We start from the raw sequence: 20965 nt of genomic DNA, 5'->3' as shown, positions 1-20965 counted from the left end.
TTAAAAAAGGACAATATTCTGGTATATCTGTGTGGCAGCATTTGTGATCTCTGTATTGATTACTTGCCACAGATTCTTTGAGTCTGTGGTTTTTTTCACCAAAACCCTGGCTACAACAAAAAGAGAGAAAAGAAGGAAGGAAGGAAAGGAAAGAGGGAGGGATGGGGGGAGAGGGGAAAGAGAAGAAAAAAGAAAGAAAAAAATTAAAGAAAGTTCCTCTTCGTCACTCAGCCAGAATGTTGAATATGCTACAGTCTGTCTATCCTCAGAAATGTGATGACACTTCATTAAAGTGAGGTTCCCAGCCAAAGCTCTGATTTTCAAAATAAAATATAAACTTGAAACGAATCTGTGATCCAGCTTACCAGACTTAGCCCCTGGCTTGAGTCACCACCAAACTGGCTGTCTGATAGCAGCACGCACGATGGCAGACCGGATGGACTTGCCATTTTGAGGATCCACACTGTCTAGTATGAGCTGTATCCAAGTTGCTGCACCCGAACTACCTGTCATCCCAGCCAGCCGAAGAGTCTAGTAATGGGAGAGTGTGCAGAGAAAAGTTGTAAGTTTGTCTGCTAATATTTCTTACTTACATAAGAGAGAGAAGGCACGGATGGAAAATTCTGACTTACGTGTGATCAGAAAAGTCTCGAAGTGGATGAGATTGGACTGAGAGTGGGAGGAGGACGGCCGAGAAGGGCTAACCGCTGTGGGGAGGCGGGGAGGCAGCGCGTGCGTCCGGAGAGCCGGAATGAAGATGAAGCTGGCTGCCAGTTCCAGGTGGGAAAGCAAGAGGCCCTGGTCTGCGGGGCAGCGGTGGCAAGACTGAAGATTCTTGAGAGGTAAATGAATGCAAACCTAGCACAATAGAAAATGAAGGGTTTTCATTAGAAAAGTCACATAAGCTGGATGTTTTTTAACAAGGCAACAGTAGGAATCTTAGGCAGAAAGCAGTAAGAAAAGGCAGTCCAAGCCGAGAAATAAAATTGAAGCTATAGGAGAGAAATGCTGGTAAGCCAGAGCCAAGTGGTGGCAGAAGAAATGGGGAGGAAAATTAAAAAAAAAAAATGGAAACGGGGATTTGAGAAGCCTTGTGAGGCATCCGTGTACAAGAATCAGCGTGTTTGGGGGCACCTGGGTGGCTCAGTGGGTTAAGAATCTTCCTTCGGCTCAGGTCATGATCTCAGGGTCCTGGGATCCAGCCCCTCGTCGGGCTCTCTGCTCAGCGGGGAGCCTGCTTCTCCCTCTCTCTCTGCCTGCCTCTCTGCCTACTTGTGATCTCTCTCTGTCAAATAAATAAATAAAATCTTAAAAAAAAAAAAAAAGAAAAGCAAAGAATCTGTGTGTTTGTTGCTGTCCTCTAGAGACAAGGCACCACTAAGTGCCGGGAAATCAGTATTCAAGTAAGACGTAGACGAGGGCCCCGTGGACTCTGGAGTGTGGCGGAGAAGGCAGCCCATGTGTGTTAGTAGTGGTCCTAACATGCCCAGCCCTTCCACGTGTCCACAAGTCAGGGCGCTCCAGACGGAAGGCAGAGAGCGGCGCACGGATGCCCCTTATTCCCTTGTGTTTTGCTCGGCTGCTGTTCATCCACAGTGAGGTTTGTTTGTTTGTTTTTCTTTACAAATTAACAGTTGGTGGCAACTCTACAATCAGCAAGTTTATTAGTTCTTTTTCCAGCAGCATGTGCTCATTTTCTATCTATGCCTTAGATTTTGGTAATTCTTGGAATACTTCAGACTTTTTTGTTTTACTGTATTTATTATGGATCTGTGATCAGTGACTTTTGTTACTCTAGTAATTGTTTTGAGGTGCCACAAACCACGCCCATATAAGACTCCAGACTAATCTGTAAACCCTGTGTTCCAGCTGCTCCACCAACCCACCCTTAGCCCTTTTCTCTCCCTTTCATTGGGCCTCCCTAGTCCCTGAGACACAACAGTGTTGAATGTGGGCCAGTTAACAACCCTTCAACGGCCTCTAAGTGTTCAAGTGAAAGGAAGAATGGCGCATCTCTCACTTTCAACATAAGCTAGAAATGATTGAGCTCAGTGAGGAAGGGATGTTGATAGTGGAGAGTGTCCAAAAGTGAGGCCTCTTGTGCCAAATAGTTAGCCAAGTTGTGAACACAAAGAGAAGGTTCTTGAAAGAAATTTGAAGTGCCACTCCAGTGAATGCACGAATGAGAAGAGAATGAAACAACAGCCTTAGGGAGCCCGGGTGGCTCCGTCAGTTGAGCATCCGACTCGTGATTTTGACTCACATCATGATGTCATGGTTGGGAGATCGAGCCCTCTGTCAGGCTCTTCCACGGCCGCCTGGCCTTCTGCAGCCCGCAACCCGGCCCGGCGGCGCCCTCAGCACTGCGGGGGGACCCCCGCCTGCCCAGAGCTCAGGACCCACGGCCAGCTCAGATGATGAGTAGTATTTATTAGCAAGGAATGTACATTGTAGGTAATGTACAACAGTAGGTAATACTGTTGCACACTTATTAGGTTACAGTAGAGCGTAGACATATGTATAGCTCTGGAAACATTCATTTGACTTGCTCTCTTGCAATATCCCCTTTATTGTGGTGGCCTGGAACCAAGCCTGCTCCATGTCCAATCCTGCTATGCCTGGATTCCTGGAGAGCCAGGGAGCTCCTGGGCAGGAAAGAGAAAGGCGGTGTGAAGAAGGGGAACAGTACCCAGGTCTTCGAATAATTTTAGATGTTGGCTCATCAGGATGACTTGCGATTCATTCACTGTGGGAGACTTGGCGACTGAAGAAGAATCAATGATAACTAAGTTTCCAAACTTGGAGAATGACCGTGATCTCAGGAAATAAACACCTCTTAGAGGATGCTGTAGTTCTTAGGGATGATGCTGATTTCTGAGGCAGCCGTGTGGCGTGGGGAGATGCCAACCCAAAAGCAGGGTTGTGGGAATGGGGAGGGCTCAGAGTCAGACAGAGACTCACTAAGACATTCCCAGACACTCTCATGCCCGCGTTTCCCCTTAAAACTGCAGTTCAGCACAGCTGATCACTAATGTTTCTAACTGTGGTTTTAAAATGATCTTTATCAGCTTTGTAGTTCTCTTTGCTTTCTCCTCGTTTTTGTCAGCAGCACCAGCGGAAGCATTTGTTTATAAATAAGTGAAGTTTTATGTCACCATCCAAGAGTGATTTCATGTGCAGCACTAAGTAGAGAATAAGCCTCATGAAGAATCTAGGTAGTTCCCTTAGTCTTGAAAGTGATATTCTTTTGGTATCTATTATGATTTACTTTGGTAAAGTAAACATGCTTAAGAAAATAATTTGATACAGAATTTTAGAAGTTTACTTACAAAACAAAATTTAGTTTAATTCATAATCATGTAGTTTTACAGGAGAACGGAGACATCAACTACTATGTCATAAGTCGGGTCAGGAAGGGAGCACAGAGCTCAAGCACTTTCCTGGGCATTTGGTTTTTGGTAGCTGCTAGAGCCTTGATTTTTTGCATCGGGAAACAGGTAGAGGGCGGCGGGGACTTCGAGAAAGCCACTGAAGCCTCCCCGCCTCCCCCACAGCGGTTTATTTCCACCTCAGACCTCTTTGTCTCTCTCTTTCTCCCATTTAAATATATATATATACATATATATATATGGTGTGTGCGTATATGTATATACACGTACATATACCATCTATGTTTGTGGTGTGCACATGTATATGCGTAAATACTTCATGGTATAGTAGCTGGCACATTTTATACATCTTCGGGATCCAGAGAAATGAGAAAAAGACGATGAAGATAAAGTGGAAGAGGAGATCCCTGCATTCAACAATATGCATCCATGAACATGCAACAGGACTGTGCCCTGTGCCGGGGACACAGTGGTTACTGGAATAGAGAGTTGTGTTCTCATGGTGCTTACCTTTCATTTGTGATTCCGTCAACAGAGGTGTGTTCTGTGTGTCTGCTGTGAGCAAGGCGTTCTGCTAGCAGAAAGGCAGATGGTAAACACGTAACACAGACAATGCATCATTAGCAGAGATGACGGAGCCAGGAAGAAGACTCAGGTGCTGTTTCTGTCGGGGAATCCGATCTACTCTAGGAGATCGTGGAAGGTTTCTCCAAGGAAAGGACATGCAAGCTGAGACCCAGACAACGACTTATCTAGTAGATTAATTGTGGCAAGAATATTTGAGGCAGATGAACAGCAGTGCTGGGGAGAGAGAGAGAGAGCGCACGTTAGGTAAGGAGATGGAGAGCAGATGTTTAGATTCTCCCCTTTAAGTTACATTTAACGAGATAATTTGCCATTTTAAGTTGAGAAATGTATTTTATGGTGAGTGTACTGAGTGTGTCAGCCATTACCCATGACCCTGGTTATTTGGGTGAGGGCACACACACGGAGGTGGGATTTCATTAAATTGGAGACATCTTATTTGAGCAAACGGAAGGATTCCACCGCATTTAAGAGACAACAGAAATGCTTCAGTGGCTTTCTCGAAGTCTCCGCTGCCCTCGACCTGTTTCCCGATGCAAAAAATCAAGGCTCTAGCAGCTACCAAAAACCAAATGCCCAGGAAAGTGCTTGAGTTCTGTGCTCCCTTCCTGACCCGACTTATGACATAGTAGTTGATGTCTCCGTTCTCCTGTAAAACTACACGATTATGAATTAAACTAAATTTTGTGTTGTAAATAAACTTCTAAAATTCTGTATCAAATTATTTTCTTAAGCATGTTTACTTTACCAAAGTAAATCATAATAGATATCAAAAGAATATCACTTTCAAGAGTGAGGTTTTTGTTTTTCTGTTCTTCAAATACATTTTCTCTCCTTCTCCTAAGTGTCAGCCAGTCCTATGATATAACCTCTTCACGCAGCCAGCCCAGAACTTTGTGCTTCCAAGTCCAGCCTCTCTAGCAACTACTTTCTGCAGAGTCTGACCTCTCCAGATTGTTACCATGGTAGCTTCTCCAGGAAGCAAGGTTATTTCTTAACTTCGAAACTTAGTCCTCACTGAAGAGCCATCACGTTTCTGCGGGCAGCTCCTGGGCTGCAAGGCTGTAATCAGCTCTTATCCTTACACTCTGGCTAACCCCTTTCTAGAGCTGCCTTCTGCTAACCCTGGCGGAAGAATCATCTCACTGGCATTTTCCTTCATGCCTATTGTTGTATCTTTTTTCTTCAAAGTCAGAGAGACGGGGTGGAAGACTAAGAGATTGAAGAAATGCATTGTCTCCATGCCCTTGATCCCATGGGTCTTCTGCCCTGTCAGCAGGAGAGTTTACTCTGATTTCCATGGCAACCCCGTGACACCTGCCTTTGGCAAGTTTACACTTAGCTTCCCCCTAGATTTTATATGTTGACCTTATTTTTCCTAACTTCGGTCACGTTCACTTGCTGAGAACCTACTCTTCCCTCCCCACTCCCCCTTTTGAAGGATATGACAGTTTTTTGAAAGCTTTAATATTTGACTGGTCTGCAGTACTTGTGTGGTAAAATTTGCTCTGTGTGCGTTAATATATTAATATATTAAGTAGCAGTCTGTCACTTGCATCCTCTTGAAAATTAACCGATGATGACAGGGCTACTCTTAATAGAGTTAAGGGACAAGGGGCTGAGTAGAGCTGCTGGCATAGAAACGGTTTTCCTGAAACAGTATTCTCACAACTGCTCTGATCAACATGCTTAAAATCACAGAAGTATGTAAGTCTCTCAGAGAAAAAGATATGTGAATGCCATATCCCAGAACTTTGAGAATATCCCCCGCCTACCATGGGTGTCAGTTTCCTGGCAGTGCCAGGGATCGATCTAGGTGACCTTTTCCGGAGCTAGAAAAAAACTCACGTCCAAGACCCCAGTCATTTTTAATAAAGGCAAAGTTATTAAAGAATCATAATCAACTTCAAGATTAAATATTTAAACTATGTGGGTTAATTAATTTTCCCATCAGTCTTCTCTTTCTCTCTGCGAATGTGTGTGTTTTATTTTCAGTTTTTATTTTCTCATCTTTGAAATGAGAATGTTGAACTTGCCTTTGAATCCTGAGGTTTGAATGGAGATAAGTTAGTCAGAACTGGGCTCTCTTAGGATGCCGTGTGGATGTGTGTAGGTGTGGGTGTGTGTGTCTACGTCAGGAGGGAATCTTTGTTACCGTATTCTTATACACAAATAACTGATGGTATTAATTCTCTTCAGTGTTAAGGACTTTTTAAAATCATCCTTAAAATATAAATAGTTACTTTTCCTGGGATCAATGTCACCGTATGTTACTACTGTCCTTGGACAGCCAAGGGCAGGCAGTGGGAGGTCAGGAAGCTGGGTGGTAGGACCCTGAGGGAAATAAGCAAAATTGGTTGCTTCCTGGACAGTTTGTACTGACTTGGGAGTAAAGAGCCGTGGGGCTAAGACAGAGACGACAGGAAAATCGCCTAGTCCATGTCTGTTGAGAGTTTTTATTTCTCCAGTTAATTAGTTAGTTCTTTAGTGTAAGCCTAGCCTGCTAAGTACAGACGGACATGATTCCAGGTACAGATTTTTGTAAGTTACATTGGCCCCATTAGAGAGACCGTCAGTGTGCCTGCTGAGGGTGACAAAATTGAGCAATCAAAAATCAATAAATAAACTTCCCAGTAGTGATGTTTAAGTGTGGAGAATAAAAGCAATACAGAAAAAGAGATTTCCTGCAAAGAAGTAAGAAATACAGTCATTTCTTTTGTTTATGTTAGCCGGAAGGAGAAGTTAAATTTCCATATGAAAACCAAACTTGAGTTCCACAAAGATGTTTGGATAGTAAACACTATGCTTGATTTAATTGAAAGTTAGATCTAAAACACTGTGCCTCAATGTCATCATCTGTAAAATGAAGAAAATAATAGTATTATGTCACGGGACTATGTAGATGATTAAATGAATTGTTTCTTTATTGAAATAAATGTATTTCAACATTCCAGCACATAATTTTAAATAATAGATATATAAATACATTATCACTAGCTTATAAAACCACGCATTAAAGAGAATATCCAAAATCAACACGGAGTTACCAGGCAACTTGGTGCTGACCTAACTGAAAGGTAACTCATCTCTAGGTTGTAACAGAATCGTGTTGGTGATACTGATGATGATGAGAACTAGAATGACAGTCATCATTTATTGAACACCTCTTGTGGGCTCAATCTGTGCCCAGAATCCTTCTATATGTAATCACTTGTTCTGGAAAAAAAAAAATAATGAAGACCCCCACTACACATGGCTTTTGTTGAGTGATGTCTCGGTCTGAAGCACCATCGTGAACATTCTTATTATTGGTAACACTTCATGTCCGGTGAAACCTGTGCCCCCAAGGCACCCAGTACTATTGGAGAGACAACATGGACTGGGAGAGGCTAAATATTCAGGGAAAAATTTGCAGCAGCTCTAAAATTTATAGCCACCCCCCTTTGACTGTTTTCAAATGTAAATAACATGTAAGATCAACCCAATAACTTGCCCCTTTGAAATCTAAATCAAAAGGATAGAATCTCGCCCTCATTTAACTGCTTAACTCAGAAGAGTCATTTGTCTAAGGGTTTTCATAACATTTTGGTAACTCATTATTTCAGCTTTAAATTTTTACCCCAAGAGATATGGAATTCTGAAACTGGAGGCTTTGCATTCTGTAGGTCAGTCAGTGCACAAGGCCATCATCCAAAATGCAGTGATCTCATCTGTAACGTATCAAGAGTAATTTCTCATTTCTAAAATAATGCAAATAATTTAATATAAATCACTAAGCTAATTTATAATATTTTTCTTTCAGCTAAATAATGTAGTCTTGAGGACTGCTGAAATGTATAAATATACATGAAACATGCAAAAGAAGATTATAGCCTTTTTAGTGTATATCGTGTTTCTTGGGAAAAAAAATAAAACATAACCCAGATTCTAGACTCATAGTATTCTGCTCTTAAATAAGTTGGTCATTATCTGCCTCCCACTTCACTGAAGGCATGAATTTCAAAGCTTCAGCTATTTCTATACCATTTTATGTTATTAATATTAATACATTGGGTTTTTAAAATATTTTCAATCAGCCAGTGGTTAAGTCATAACTAAATAAAATAAAGGACCAGAATCAAGTCATCATTTGAAAAGAGCAAAAATATAATGATGAAGTTTGCTACTTACTCTGCTACAAACTAAACTACTTGTGTATGTTACAAAAACATTTTTTTAATGACTACATTCTTGATCTGATCAATATGCAGTTTATCCAAAGAAGTGGCAGGTGACATCTGGCTAAGGGAAAAGAAGAACATTTCTTGGTGTTTAGAATTTCTAAAAATAGCTATTAAAAAAAAAACCTCAATCACTGGTTTTGACTTAAAAGAGCAAAATTTTTTAATTTTTTTTGGAGGGGGGGTGTTGTTTCAAGTTTTTATTTAAAATCTCGTTAGTTAACATTGGTCTCAGGAACAGAATTTGGTGGTGCAGCGTGACACCCAGTGCTCATCACACGTGCACGCCTTAAATGTCTGATCGTAGAACAGTCTGTGTCTTAAGCTCCAGAACATAAGAAACAGAGCATGTCAGCGTGTCAGTATTCCTCGACGGCCAGGGAATCTGGCATTTCTTCCTGTGTGTCCGTGCTTCCTACTCAGAAGACTCCGCCGGTGTTGTTCTCAGCGTGGTGTTCACACCTTTCTGTCGTCTAAATGCTGGCTTACCCGTTTGTTCATCGTAAACCCTGACACAGCACCTCGTATTCACTTCCTTCCCTCCCACCAGAAGCATGTTCTTGGAGACCACTTACCCAGACCCCTGCCTTGTTCCTGACTGCTGTATCATACTCTGTGCCAGGATTCACTTCTTTTTGCCTATCCCTTCATCCACTGGCTAACTCGGGGCTGATCCAATGTCTGAATACAGTGTCCTGCAATCTAAGAATCTAAAAGTTAACTGCCTGTAGAAAACGACTTTTCTTAGAAAACATTTATTGAGAGCCAGCTCGGGGCCAAGTCGTCTTCCAGGTACTGAAGATACATCCGAGACAAGGCAGACAGAAATCCTGTCTCCAGGAGTTTATATTTGATTCGGTTGCTTAAAGGAGTCAATCTTGGGGCCAGCTCTTTTTTGTATTGTCCATGGTGTTTGTTTCTGAGTTCAATTTAGAGCACTTTTAAAAATCCTAAGGCAGGGGCGCCTGGGTGTCTCAGTGGGTTAAGCCTCTGCCTTTGGCTCAGGTCATGATCCCAGGGTCCTGGGATGGAGTTCCACATCGGGCTCTCTGCTCAGCAGGGAGCCTGCTTCCTCTTCTCTCTCTCTGCCTGCCTCTCTGCCTAATTGTGATCTCTGTCAAATAAATAAATCAAATATTTTTTTAAAAATTCTAAAGCATTTTTAAGTTGTAGCACCCATTCACTTTGGAAATTGTTTTTATCCATATGCTCTGTCCATTAAATTAATAAAATGGAGGAATTATATTAACCATGTCTTAAATAGAATGTTGTAAACTCAGAAGTAAATAAGATACTCTCTCTGTGTATATGTGTATGTTTAGGTATTAAAAACAATTTTTTAGTAAGTTTTTTTACTTCTATGTGTGTAACCTTGGTACATTAACTTTTACTAAATTTAATTTTCTTATCTAAAAATGTGGATGATAGGCTCTATTTAACAGTTCTATTGCAATGATTGGAAATAGGAAAAATGCCCAGTAACCAGCCACTTAGTACTCCCAAACATCTCACAGACGTGGAATCCAGGGACTAAGGTTAACACGGGAACTCGTGTGAGGACGCCGGGCTGGTGAGCGGCAGTTCTGAACTCAGCATCTTGCTTTCTCTTACCTTTCCTCCAGCTATCAAACTCTGATGACTGCTAACTTGTACACACGAAAATGCCGTCTATTCATTTAGTTTAGGCTGAAAAATCGCTTTAAAAATTGTATACATTTCCCACTTCTGTATGTCCTCACAAAATGCTGTGTTGACATCTTAGGTTTTTCAGTTTGGTTTTGTTCTGTTTCATTTCTAAAAAGCCCACTTAGTGGGGAGCCCGGGTGACTCAGTCGGGGAAGCGTCTGCCTCCATCTCAGGTCATGTTCTCAAGGCCCTGGGATTGAGTTCTGCCTTGGGCTCCAGCTTCTCGCTCTCCCTCTGCCTGCCACTCCCCCTGCTTGTGCTCTCTCTGTCAAATAAATAAAATCTTTAAAAATTTAAAAAAGAGCCCAGTTATAGACCTTGTATGTCAGTCATGTACTTCCAGCCATTCTCATCTCTGCTCCGACAGCGTCTACCAGTCTGTTCTGAGAATCCTCCTCAGTTCACAGAGTGGCTGCGTGACCACCGTCTCCACCCTCTACCTTGCTTTCCTCCCTCTTCTTGTTGAGTTCCTTATGTTTTTATCCTCACCAAGAAGTGTGTGTGTTGGGAGTGGGTATCTTTTCTTGTCTTGCTTCTCCCACTTTACTTACCTTAATTTGAAAGGACTGATCTTTCCCAAACAGTGCCACTCAGTCCGGATTTCTCTCCTAACCTTTAGCAGACTAGTCCATGACTGAGTTCAGAGCACAGTTGTAAAGTCCTATCCTCTTTTTTTTTTTTTTTTTTTTTTTTTAGATTTTATTTATTTATTTGACAGACAGAGATCACAAGTAGGCAGAGAGAGAGGAGGAAGCAGGCTCCCTGCTGAGCAGAGAGCCCGATGTGGGGCTCCATCCCAGGACCCTGGGATCATGACCTAAACTGAAGGCAGAGGCTTTAACCTACTGAGCCACCCAGGCGCCCCTAAGTCCTCTCCTCTTTATAGTTACATTTATTTGTTTTAATTTCCTGACAAAGAACAGCCATTCCTTTGACAGGAAATGAGAATTTAGATTTTATTATTATTATTATTTTTTGCCTAGGAGCCATCCCTTAAACTTGAAGATTTTGGCAGCCAAATTCTAGGGGTCTGAAGTATTCAAACTAACTTCGCTCAGCTGTTGATGTGTGAACACTTTGAACATCAGATAGTTCTGGTTTCTGGTCCCGAGTTGCATCTTCTGGTTTGAAGTCTTTAGTACATTCTGTTGCCTTCTGGATGAGGGCAGACAAACTCTTTTAAGAAATGACCAGAAAGACTGACCCCTTTGGCATTTCAGTTCTCCTGATGAAATGTCTAGCTCCCCAAAGAAGCCAGTCTCCCTGATGTGTCTGGATGTTTACATTGGCCGCGCCTGCAGGCTGGTGTGCTGAGTTTTCACTGTCTCTTCCCTCTCCCAACTCTCAGTTTACTCACACCTGCTACTCAGGAGTTCCTTCATCTGTGAAACTGCTTCCAAGCCCCAAAGACTTGTTAGGCACTTGGCCTTGGTTCATCCAGAACCCCCGTACGCCCTCCTAGTAAGACTTTTCACTCCCATTTCTAATGTATTAAAGGTACTTAAAATTTGATAATGTAAGCATTCTGTAGTTTGTGAGATACTACTTCTTATTAAAATTTAATTTTTTGAAATGCTCAGAGCTGATAAGGACTTTTAAAGTCTATTTTATTCTGCATAGAAGGCAGTATCTGAGAGACAAAAGAATAGCATTTTCCTGCTAACATAGTTTATGTTCCAAAATAACTATCGTTTAAGGTTTCTAGCATACTTAGTAATTTATTATTTTCTGGAAAAAAAAAATAAACAAGCCCTGAGAACACAGTGAGGGACTTTTTGGTGATGTGTGAAAAGGCACCTGAAGGTAGTTATTAACCTGCATTGGAAGACAGCATCCCTTTGAAAAGCTGATAAAAGCTTTGGGCTGTCTCTCTTTGCTCCGGAAAAATGCCCAAATGCACATATACTCACCAATTTTGCCTACCATTTTAGGACTCTTGCGTTTCACTCAAGAAAAGTAGGTTAAGAAACCCTAAGCTAAGATCAGCCTGAAAAGAGTATGGACTCAGCCAGCTGAGAGGCAGGACAAGGGCAGAGGGACTGTGTATTCAAGATGGTCAGGGAGTGTGAGCTTCAGAAAAGCAGAACGCACGCGCTTTCTGGACCTCAGGGAGCTCCTCCCTAACTCGAATGCTCCCTGACACGACTGGAATTGTTTGGAACTCAGACACTTGTGCTCCTTCATTCATCCGCTCATCCAGCTGGGGGCTCGGCTAGGGCCTGAGAGCTGGGGGGAGGGGTGGCTGTAGAGGCCTTGTTATTACTGTAGACAGGGCAGTGTCTTGCGTTCCCCACGTCCCAGAAATAAGGAAATATCATTCTACAAATAACGAAAATGAATCCATCTGTGGAGAAGTTTCTGCTAATGTGGCACCGATTTTATACCCAGCAGCCATTTTTCATCTATCATCCCTGGTGCTATTATTATGTGCAAATAAATGAAGTCTTTAATGAAGTTTAGAACCATAAAATATAATTTAATTATTTGAATGTTAGGTGACTATAATGAAAATTATTAATGCGACGTATAAACAGTGCAATAATAGTGTAAGGTTATGGTTTAAAGCATCTTAACAGTGCCCAAGATAGAATGAATATCTTTATAGAAATTTAATGAAAACTGTGGCATCTCTTCATTTCCCTGAAATTCTGTTTATATGCACATAGGGAAGCCTCAAATTAAGGTAACAGTCTCGCGTGAGCTCCAGTAGAGCTCAGGTGGGGCTGGAGGGGATTTTCACCCTCCGTGCCATTTACTGAGACTCAGACTTGAGTCCGTTTCCCTAGTAACGTGGAACTGCTTCCCAATGAGACACCAAGGGAGACTCTGATCAAATCAATGTGGACAGAACTGCAGCCTCGAGGAAACTGCAGTGAGAACCCAGGAAAACTTTTTGCGTGTCGTCTGTCAGAAAACCAGAGCGAATGTGCATAGACTAAACGGCCACCTCGGGAATGAGGGTAGAGCGCTGTGTGGGTAGAATGCTGTTAGCAGTCATCCTTGGTGATGACACTGGACGCCAATTCTGGCACACGTGCAGGTGTGACTGAAAGTCTGATTTGTGAACAACAGGCCCTTTCAGTCTGCACATCACGCTATGCTTCGCCTTTGCAGCTGCAACTGCTACTTGCAGAACATGCTGCTGATCAGAGGATGTCCATTTCGACGTGAAGTCAGGCCGAATCTTTGTCCAGAAGAGCACCCAGTTCCTGCGTTTGTCGCGTCCCCTGGGTCTGTCCGTGCGGGTCCTCCTAACTTCCTCTCGGCTGCGTCGTACTGTTTGCCCGTGTGCACAGAGCTCCCCCCCACCCTGAGTCCACCTGTCTTCCTTTCTACCCTTTATTAATGCCGAAACAGTCAAGAGTTGTGTTTTCAGGAGTAGCACTTAAACTCTGGGCATTTGTTTTCCCTTCCGTGATCCGTTCATTCAGAAAATCTTTACTAGAGAGCCTCTCTTATCCCACGTGCTGCGTGGGAAGGATGGAGCAGGAAGAAGGCAAACAGCTCCCCCGCACCCTGTTGGTGGGTGCTCCAAACTTGCTATCTGATTTTATTATTTTTAAAGGTTTTTAAACTTGTTCATTAGAGAGAGAGATAGAGCAGGGGAGGAACAGAGGGAGAGGGACAGGCAGACTTGATGCCAGGAGCTCGATGCAGGGCTCAATCCCACCAACCTAAGATCATGACCTGAGCCAAAACCAAGACTGCGCCACGCAGGTGCCCCCTGCTATTTGATTTTAAAGGTAACCTACAAGGCCTGTTGATAGAGTCACTCAGGAAATGAGCAGTGCTCTCTGGGACAAGATTATATCGCGTGATAGTCACGCCATTTGAGTGTGACCCTCACTTCGGGTATCATAGGCCGGCCGGGTCATTTGGGTATGGATACGACATGGACCTTTCACTGCTCCGGTTCTTAAGCTGTGCTCTGTTTCCCAGTCTGTTCCGCCAGAAGTAATACTGTAATTTTTTCTTTATATTGACACCTCAGCTTTCTACCTCTTTTATCTCCTTTATTAAAGTATACGTGTTGTGAGGGCAGGGGCTGCGTTAATGTCTCTCTGTTTTCCTTGCTACACCTTGCACAGACCCTAGCATACATACAGTAAGTGCACAACAGTAGGTGCTGTTCCATGGAGACAGGAGTATGTTCCTGCATTGATCCTGCAGGGCCTCTGCACTAACTCCTCCTTCTGCCTGAGACATTTGTCCCATGGGTATCCACGTGGCTCACTCCCTTACCCCGTCCTTCAGTTGGAAGAGCATCTCATCAGAGAAGCTCGTCCTAACCACCCTTCTTGCATTAGAAATTGCACAGCTGGCCGCTGCTGCCCACACTTCCTGTTCTTCTTACCCTGAGTATTTATTCTTCCAAACATGGTTCACCCTCTGGCATATTTGTCTATTATCGGTCTTCAACCACCAATGAAGGGGAAGGCGGGGACTTTGTTTAGTCACTGTTTTATTCCCAGAGCCTGGAGCAGTTCCTAGGACCGAGCGGGACACTCAGTAAATGTTTGCTGAGTGAATGAATGGATAACTGTTACAAATCCGTGCACATCGTGTGCTGCCTAACAAAGCATAGAGATGCAACGGTCTGTCATAGAACGCGGGCAGTACGGGAGGAGGGCAGCCAAAGCCGCTCCTGGAAGTGTCCCTCTGAGAGGATGACACAGATCACGGTGGCAAAAACATTTTTGACAACCACCGACCTGATGTGATGCATTGATTATATAACTGCAGAAAGAGAGAGGAATGAATCAGCCCATTTCAGATATAACACTTGAACCTTTGGTAGGTTCTAGAATTTTACCATATTGTCTTCATCTTCTTTACTAAGTGAGACTGTTGCTTTGGCAATCGTAGGCCTATGCCGGGCACGTCCTACTAGGCCAGAGTAAATCATTCCTATTACTAGTTTCCCCTCCAGGTGGCCTAATTACTTCCCTCCATATTGGAGCCTCACTGCCGACAAAGGTGCGTAAATCCCATGTGACATTTAGGTGCTGGAGATCTTCAGTGAATACATTTATGCACAAGGTCAGAGCTAGGGGGCCATCCTCAACTCTTCTCTCCTCCTCACCACAAAATCCAAGCATTCAAAATGGTAAGTCAGCTCTGTCCGGAAAACCGACCTCTTCTTTTGGTTCCCACTGATATTAATGAGCTGAGGCCACCATCGCCTCTTGAGACCCATGCATGACTTCCTCTTGGTTTTCCTGCCTCTGGTCTGGCTCCTCTCCAGTGCATTCTCCTAACAACACAAAAATAAATGCAAATGTGTATCAGCTTCTTCTTATCTTCAGAGCAAAGTCAGAGTCTTCAGCATGGCATGAGACAACCATCATGCATGGACACCTGCTCCTTTTCCAACTTCCCAGCTACTCCCAATCCCTTTGAGTTGCAGTGATTTTTGAGTTACCTAGAAAATCCCTGAAGATATGTTCTTCCCTGACTCTGAACTTTGCACACGTTATTCTTATACTTTGTAAAACTTCTCTCCCACTTTTAGTGGGGTTTATTCCCATTTCTGGTTTCATTTTGAAGACTGTTGTAACCAGAGTTTTCCTGGTCCCCTGAGACGAAATTAGGCATCTTTTATCTGTGCATATTTGTCATGCTGTGGTCATCCCTCTCTTAGAGTTTAAAATGCAGAGTGCTGAAATGCTTTTCTTCCTTCGCTGTTTCCCCACTGGGGAAACCTTCTGTACTCAGCATGGTGCTTGGTACACAATAGATGTTCAGCTTTGTTTGTGGAATGAGTTCCTTCTTAACTGCAATGCCAGTGTGCTTGTATGCACGGGGTTGGTGCAGGATAAGGATCCGTATTATATCTACTTAGAAGTCACTTTTGGAAGTTTACAGATCCTTCAAGACAGCTAGAGGCTTCAAAATATGTACCTGTGTGATTTTAAAGTAAAGCATTACTTTATCTCAAAGCAGAGTGTATCCATTACATGTTGATCAAGAATTCCATTCCATCGTAAAAAAGAGAGTTATGTGTATTCATATGAATGTGAAATGAGGTCTATTTAAGATAGTGGCTGGTACTTTCAGCAGGTGTGAAGCAAACATAATTTTTAACCTCTTTGAATGCAATTAAACAGTGTGGGGTGAGTCATTGATTAAGATCGCACCTTCACTTAGTCTCTTCCACCCGGAAACTGTTAATTGTTGGATGTGTGACAGCACCTGAAAATGAAGAAATTAATAAGTATAATTCACATTCAGACCTGATACTATGGAATTTTAAGACAACTCCCCCTAAAGTTAGTGTATGACTCAAAACTGGTAAATCTTCTGTTTATATTTTTACTGAAAAGTAAATATTTGATAACAGAAATATATTAATTTTTATCTAGCCACTTACATTCTTATATGAATACTTTTTCTAGTCATTGAAGACAAATAACCTTATCACTATGTATACCTTGAAGATAAACCACAAGTTCTAATTCATTATATATAAAATAAGACAATTGAAAATAGAATTTAATATCCAAGTATTGAGATGATTCTGGAGCAAAATAAGAAAATACAAAGAATCAGGGATAAACATAATTATAAGATATTTTAAATGCACATTTATATATAATCAGAAAACAAAGCATATAATAATAATAAAGATAATAAGAAAACCAAAGAATGAGAAACATACACAACTAATGGCTGATGGAAAGGGAATGGAAATAAACTCACACAATAAAATTTTTTTAATGTAATAACAAATCACAGTAATAAAAAATAGGTGGTTTTTAAAATGTTATTGAGATGTAATTGACATATCATATTGTGTAAGTGTGAGGGGCTCCATCTGTTGGTGTGAGACACATGTATTGCAGTATGATGACCAACATAGCTCTCACTAACACCTGTGCCACGTCCCATCATCATCATTTCTTCTCTATGACAGGAACAACTAAGTAAAATCTCTTAGTGACTTTGAAATGTACAATACTGAATTGTCTATAATCTCGATTCTGTGTGTTGTATCTCTAGGAATTACGTATCTGCTGGTTGCAACTTTGTGTCCTTAAATAGCATCTCCCCAATTTTTCCATCCTTCACCTCTGGTAACCACCGTTATATTCTGTTTTTATGAGTTTGGGTTTTTGGTTTTTTTTTTTTTTTTTTTTAGATTGCACATATATGTGATATCCTACAGCATTTGTCTTTCTCTGACTACTCTAATTTAGTGTAACGCTTTCAAAGTCCATCCAGTTGTTCCAGTGGTAGGATTTCTCTTTTTCATGGCTGAGTATTGCTCTACTGTGTGTGTGTGTGTGTGCGCGCACACGCGTGCACAAGGAAGATATACATAGATAGATACAGATACAGATATCTCACCTCTTCTTTATCCATTTATCTGCTGATAGATACTTAGGTTGTTGCCGTATCTTAGGTATTATGAATAATGCTGCAAAAGTACAGGAATGCAGATATCTCTTCTCTGTCCTGGTTTTATTTCCCCTCCATATACAGGCATGCCTCCACGGAATTGAGGGTTCTTTTCTGGACCACTGCTATAAAGCAAGTCAGATTACTGTTTTGGTTTCCCAGTGCATATGGAAGTTATGTTTCTGCTGTACTGTAGTCTATTAAATGTACAATAGCATTGTGTCTGAAAATCAGCATTCATATCTCAATTTTAAAAGACTTTTATTGCTGAAAAATGCTAACCATCACCTGAGCTTTCAGCGAGTTGGGGTCTTTTTGCTGGTGGAGGATTTTAACCTGATGTTGATGGCTGCTGACTGGTCAGGTGGTGGCTGCTGAAGGCTGGGGTGGCCATGGCAATTTCCTTAAATAAGACAACAGTGAAGCTTGCCTCACTGATTGTTCTGTTTATGAACATTTCTCTATAGAATGCAAGTCTGGTTGATATCATTGTACCCACAGCAGAACTTCTTTAGAGAATTAGAGTTTTTATAACTCTGCCTCTGCCTTATCAACTTAGTTTATGTTGTATTCCACATGCTTCATTGTATTTCAACAAATCTCATAGTATTTTTACAACTAGATTCCATCTGGAGAAAACACATTCTTTGTTCATCCCTAAGAAGCAACTCCTCATCTGTTCAGGTTTGATCACAAGCAACATTTCTGTCCCATCTTCAGGCTCCCTTTCTGGTTCTAGCTCTTCTGGCTGTTTTCACCGCATCTGTAGCTACTTCACTGAAGTCTTAAACCCCTTAAAATCATTGCTGAGGGGTGGAATCAACTTCTTCCAAACTCGCATTAATGTTGATATGTTGACCGTGAATCTTGAATTTTTTACTGACATCCAGACAGGTGAATTCTTTTCAGAAGGTTTTCATTTTTCCTTGCCCAAACACATCAGAGGAATTGCGGTCTATGCCAGCTATAACCTTGTGACACGTATCTCTTAAACATTAAGACTCGAAGTTGAAACTTCTCCATCCATGGACTACAGAATGGATGTTGTACTGGCAAGCACAAGAACAACACTGATCTCATTAGATATCTCCATCAGAGCTCTGGGGTGACCAGGTGCATTGTCCATGAGCAATAACGTTTTGAAAGGGATCTTTTTTCTGAGCAATTGACCTCAGTAATGGGCTTAAAATATTCAGTAATATTCATGTTACAAACAAAGGTGCTGTCATTCAGGTCTTGTGGCAGCATTTGTAGAATATAGGCAGAGACTGAGCATAATTCTTAATGGCCCCAGGGTTTTCAGAACGGTACACGAGCACTGGCTCAACTTATAGTCACCAGCTGCAGGAGCCCCTCACAGGATGGTCACTCTGTGCTTTGAAGCCAGGCATAGACTTCTCTTCTTTAGCTAGGAGAGTTCTAGATGGCAGCTTCTCCCCATAAAAGGCTGCTCCATCTACATAAAAAATCTCTTGTCTGGTGTAAGTGCCTTCATTAACTCTCTGAACTAGACCTTCTGGAGAACTCCCTGCAGCTTCTCCATTAGCACTTGCTGCTTCGTCTTGCATTTTCATGTCATGAAGACAGCTTCTTTTCTTAAACCTCATGTGCAATCTCTGCTCACTTCACACTTTGCTTCTGCAGCTGCTTCTCTCTCAGCCTTCACAAAACTGAAGAGAGGTAGAGTCTTGCTCTGGACTAGGGTTTGGTTTAAGGGAACATTGTGGCTGGTTTGATCTTCTATCCAGACCACTAGAACTTTCTCCGTACTGCAATAAGGCTGCCATATATATAGATAGATAGATAGATATGATCATTTGTATGATTTCATTGGACTAACTAGCACTTTAAATTTCCTTCAAGAAATTTCTCTTGGCATTCACAACTTAGCTAACTGTTTGACACAAGAGACCTGGCTTTTGGCTTATTTCAGCTTTCAAAATGCGCTCATCACTGAGCTTAATTATTTCTAGCCTTTGATTGAAAATAAAAGATGTGCAACTCTTCCTTTCACTTGAACACTTAGAGGCCATTGTGGTGTTATTAATTGGCCTAATTCCAATATTGTTGTGTCTCAGGGAAGAGGGAGGCCTGAGGAGAGGGAGAAAAATGGGGGAAGGGCCAGTTGGTAGAACAATCAACACCAATGTCAAGGAACCAAGACCAGTGTCAAAGATCTTCTTTTCTGTGTTTTCTTGTAGGAGTTTTATGGTATCAGATCTTATCTTTGCGTCTTTAATCCATTTTGAGTAAGTTTTTCATTCTAATATGACATCAGGGTTCAGTTTCACAGTTCTGCATGTGGTTATGAGTTTTCCCAATACCATGTCTTAAAGAGATTATCCTTTCCCCATTGAGTGTTCCTGCCCCCCTTGTCAACTATCAGCTGACCATAAATGTGAGAGTGTGTTTCTGGGCTCTCGATTCGGTTCCCTTGGTCTCTATGTCTAATGTATGGGAGCACTATACTCTTAAAATTACTTTAGCTCTTTAGTATTATAGTATGAAATCAGGAGGTGTGATCCTGCCATCTTTGTTCTTTCTCATGATTGTTTTGAAGATTTGGGATCTTTTATGGATTCATTCAAATTTTAGGATCGTTTTATTTCTACACCTATGGAAAATGCCATTGGAATTTTGATAGGAATTGCATGGAATCTATAGATGCCTTTGAGTAGTACTTGCCTTTTAACAGTATTATTTTTTTGTGATCCATAAACACAGAATCTCCTTCCATTTTTTTGTGTCTTCTTCAATTTCTTTTTTCCAAGTCTTGTCATCTTCATTGTATGGCTCTTGCCCTTCCTTGGATAAATTTATTCCTAAATTTTATTTATTTTTAAAGATTTATTTATTTATTTGACAGACAGAGATCACAAGTAGACAGAGAGGCAGACAGAGAAATAGAGGAAGCAGGCCCCCTGCTGAGCACAGAGCCCAGTGCGGGGCTCGATCCCAGGAACCTGAGATCATGACCTGAGCCAAAGACAGAGGCTTAACCCACTGAGCCACCCAGGTGCCCCTATTTTATTGTTTTTGCTGCTATTATGAATGTCATTTTTTCTTTAAGAGAGAGAGACAGAGAGAGGAGGTGGGTGGGGAAAAAGTAGAGGGAGAGAGAGAATCTTAATCAGACTACCCCGCCCCCCCGACCAAGCCTGATGTGGAGCTCAGTCTCATGACCCTGAGATCATGAAGTGAGCCAAAATCAAGAGATGGACTCTCAACCTACTGTGTCCTCTAGATGCCTCATGAATGTCACATGTTTTAAGTTTTTTGCATACATTTTGTTGTTAGTATGTACTTATTAGTGCTACTGATTTCTATATTTTTATATATTTTTATATTTTATATATATGATACTGATACCTTTATATTGATAGTTTAGTAGGAGTTCTTTTGTAGGTTATAATCTTTTAATCTCTGGCTGCTTTTGGAACTCTCTCTTTATCTTTGATTTTTAGCAATCTTGTTATCATGTGTCTTAGAGGAGGTTTTTTTTGTATTGAGATAATTGTTAGCTTCCTGAAGTTGGATGTCCAGTTCTGCCTCTAGGTTTGGGAAGTTGTCAAATAAACTTTCTGCCCCCTTTACTGTCTCTTGTTCTGGATCCCTGATTAGTCTAATATTTGTTCTTCTGATGGAATCCCATAGATCACTTAGATGTCTCTTCTCTGCACTTTTTTC

The 20965-nt window shown here is 41.7% G+C and overlaps 1 protein-coding gene across 11 annotated transcripts in view; it reads left to right on the top strand.

Moving 5' to 3' along the window:
• Positions 1–20965, top strand: part of GRIA4 (glutamate ionotropic receptor AMPA type subunit 4) — a 386735-nt gene that overhangs the window by 77840 nt on the left and 287930 nt on the right. The window lies entirely within an intron of this gene.

This window comes from Mustela nigripes, chromosome 1 (genome assembly GCF_022355385.1).
Source record: "Mustela nigripes isolate SB6536 chromosome 1, MUSNIG.SB6536, whole genome shotgun sequence".
NCBI classification, from domain to species: Eukaryota; Metazoa; Chordata; class Mammalia; order Carnivora; family Mustelidae; genus Mustela; species Mustela nigripes.
This window is presented reverse-complemented; position numbering and strand designations above follow the sequence as displayed.